Below are 3,932 nucleotides of genomic sequence, written 5' to 3'. Positions count from 1 at the left end.
AGACCCTGTTTCAAAATGAAGAATTAAAAATAGGGCTGGGGGTGTAGCTTAAAGGTAGAATGCCCCTGGGTTCCATCCCCAGTGCTGCAAACAAAACAAAACAAAACAAAACAAAACAAAACACAAAACAAAAAATAGCCACAGAGCTCCACAAATGATCACTTTCTGATGCAATATGTGGGGTGTGCAGCTGAGAATTAAGAAAAAAGAGTGACCAAGACCAGGCTTACCCCTTTGATGCTAGAGTAAGATCCTCAAAAGAACAGCAGCTGGAACCCTGACTGGCTTGTTCCCTGGAGACAGAGTTTCTGTCACACTTCTCCAGGATGGAGGTCTGAGGTGAGGCCAAGTATGGGTATCTTCCCCAATCAACTGAATGCTGTGTTTTACTCATCTCACTACTATTAACAATTTGCCAGGAGCCAGGCCAACTTGGGAATGTTTCAGAGAAGAGGATGTTTACAGGGAATGGGCAACACCTGAAGATTTGACTGCCTACAACCGTTTCTTATGTTTAGCGGTAAGTATTTTGTGTGTGTTTGTTTCTTGGTTTAGTACATGTATTTCGATTCAGTAATCTACTCTTCCTTCTCATGGAGATAATTCTACAAGTCTTGTCAGAATTTGGTAATGTAAAACAAATGTTATTCTGCCGGGCATGGTGGTACACGCTTGTAATCCCCACACTTGGGAGGCAGAGACAGGAGAATCGCACAGGTTTGAAGCTAGCCTCAGCTTCTTAGTAAGGCTCTCAGCAACTTAGTGAGACCCTGTTTCAAAATAAAGAATACAAAATAGAGCTGGGCATGTAGCTCAGAGGTAGAATGCCCCCGGGTTCAGTTTCCAGCACTGAGACAAACAAACAAACAACTTCTAAGGTATACTGTGTACATAAAATAGATAATGTGCATGAAAATATTTTTTCAAATGCTCAGGTACCATAAAAACGTGAGTTATTGTTACATATCTGGAAATTATCCTTGCGTTTTCTTTGTTCTTGAAAAAACTCTTGTAGGTGCTCATGTACCATGTTTGTGGTATGGGCACAATGTCACCAAAAAAGAAGGGAAAAATAAAAGAATGAACTATCAAACATACCCATAAAACCCATGCATGTTATTCCAGTTATATGTTTATCAAAAATTGTTATGAGTTCCTGGATATATTTATTGAAAGCAAAATAAAATACAAAAAGAAGCAAGATAGAGCACTTTGTGTATTTATGCCAATAACTAGGTTTGCTTTGCATATGAAATTGTATACAACAGATTGGTAGCTGGGCTCAAGCCCTGGGATGGCAAAAATGCCAGTAACTGCGACTCTAGGCAGGAAACAGTGTTCTACTGGAGAGCGATCTATTTATATCAACTGAGAATTTTGGAACTTTAAAAATTGGGCAAATTACACTTGGAATATAGCGTGTCTTTGGTACAATAAGGAAACTAAGGAAAAAAAGACAAGATATATCATCACACCTTCTGTGCTTAGAGGAACTCAGGAACATTAAGGTAAGGCCAGGGTTAAAATTAGATGGAACTAGAAATAGAATATAACTCACACAGATTACAAGAAAAAAAAAGATTTGATTAAGGAGCTTCCTGTGTGTCCTTTATGTTGAGGTCCCAAGAAATCTCTGTCCTTGATTTCTTCTCTCACAGTTTTCCACTCAGAGTCTCAACTACTGTCACTGCTTTGTGATTTTTATACTTTTATGTTTTGATTCCAAATCACTATGTATTGACTTTATACTTTTGGAGTCAACCTATGGTCAAGTTAGAGAGACTTGCACATTGAGGCCTAGGAAGATTGTAGAGAAACCTCGAGACATTTAAAACAAAAAAATCAGGTTAAAGTCTGGTACTTAAATAGCAATTACTTTTAAAACTATAAAACTCTTAGAAGAACATACTGAAATAAATTTTCATGACCTTGTATTTGGATTCTTAGATTTAACACTGAAACCCTAAGCAACAAAACTAAAAATAGATAAATCAGACATTTCTCCACAGAAAATACATAAAGTGGTAATAAGCATATGAGAAGATGCTCAATATTATTAGTTATCAGAGAACTGCAAATTAAACTCCCAATAAGACAGCACTTAACGCCTAGTAGAATGGCTATAATAAAAAAGATGAGCAATAATAAATGATCATGATGATGTGGAGAAATTGAAATCCTCATACTTTATTGAGGTATAATTCACATGTATACAATTTACCCATTTAGAGTGTATAATCTAGTGGGTTTTTTTTTAGCATGTTCACAAAGTTGTGAAACCATCTCCAAAATTGATTTTAGAGCATTTTCATCATCCAAGAAGAAACTCCATAACCATGAGTAGTCATTAGCAGTTCCTCCCCATTTCACACCGATTAGCCAGTTCTCTTGGCCCTAGGCAATCCCATTTTTATTTTCTGTCTCTCCCTATGTCCTATGATGGACTTTCTTCCCTTTCTATCCAGATATTATTATAAATCCTTTGACTAACATTTTATTCTTTCTCTGCCCTAAATACCATCCCACTTTGTCCATTTATGATATTGGCCTTTTAAGTTTCTACTATAAATGAAATCATGTGTTATTTGTTTTTCTGTCTCTGGCTTATTTCATTTGACAAGTTCATAATTTTGCAGATGCCAGGATTTTCTTCTTTTTAATTATCAAATAGTATTTCATTGTATTATCTTCCTTTTTCCCTCCTTTCTTTTGTGGTCCTAGGGATGAACTCAGGGGCATTCTACCTCCGAGATACACTCCCAGATATTTATTTATTTGGAAACAGGGTCTCACTATGTTGCTAAGAGTCTCACTAAGTTGCTGAAACTGGCTTTGGACTTGTGATTCTTCCGTCTTAGCCTCCCTAATACTGGGATCACAGTCATGTGCCATCGTACCTGGCTTTACATTTATCCATTAATCTGCTGATGGAAACCTGGGTTGATTCCATGTCATGGCTGTTGTGAATAGCGCTGCAGTAAGCATAGCAGTGTAGATATACTTTGACATCCTCATTTTGTTCTCTTTTGGTATATATGCAGTAGTAGGATTGCTGTAGTTCTATTTTCAATATTTTGAGCAACCCTCATACTGCTTATTTCTCTAGCAACTGTACTAATTTACTTTCCTGCCAAGACTGTGTAAGGTTGGAATGTATGCTAGCATACTTGCTGGTGGGAATGTAAAATCATGCAGCCATGGAGGAAATGTTTGCAGTTATTCAACAAGTTAAACAGAGGATACCATGTGACCAGAATCATCAATGCCGATCTTAGTGTTGTGTGTGGGGAGGAGAGGGAGCAGAGTGATAGGTGGGAGGAAAATTACTGAGTGCTGTGTGCATATATGTCTCTATTGCTCTCAACTTCATCATGATGTATGATTACAATGCATCAATAAAAAATAAAGTACTAAGATATTACTGTACATTATAGACATTTTAAAAATCATGAAAGCAAGCTAGGGGTGGTGACACACTCTTGTAATCCCAGTACTCGGGAGGCTGAGCCAAGAGGATCACAGGTTTGTGGACAGCCTCAACTACTTAGTAAGGCCCTCAGCAACTTAGTGAGCCCCTGTTTTAAAAATAAAGAATAAAATAGGGCTAGGGGTATAGTTCAGAGGTAGAATGACCCTGGGTTAAATCACCAGTACCACACACACACACAAAAAGAAAATGTAAGCAATAAAACTCAATTTGTCAAAAAAATCATGAAAGCAAAATAGTCCATGTAGCAAATAATATATAAAGGGTGGGAAATAAAAAAAACAATATATGTCCTCTATCCAATGATTATCATTCTTAGCTACTTAATGTCTATCCTTCCAGATAGTTTCCTGTGGATTCACATGCCTTTTTTTTTTCTAAAGTAAGATATTATATATACTGATGGTAATTTTTTGGTAGTCTGACATTTAAAAATACATGGTTT

The sequence above is a fragment of the Muscardinus avellanarius genome (genome assembly GCF_963383645.1).
Source record: "Muscardinus avellanarius genome assembly, chromosome: 1".
Classification (NCBI taxonomy): domain Eukaryota; kingdom Metazoa; phylum Chordata; class Mammalia; order Rodentia; family Gliridae; genus Muscardinus; species Muscardinus avellanarius.
This window is presented reverse-complemented; position numbering follows the sequence as displayed.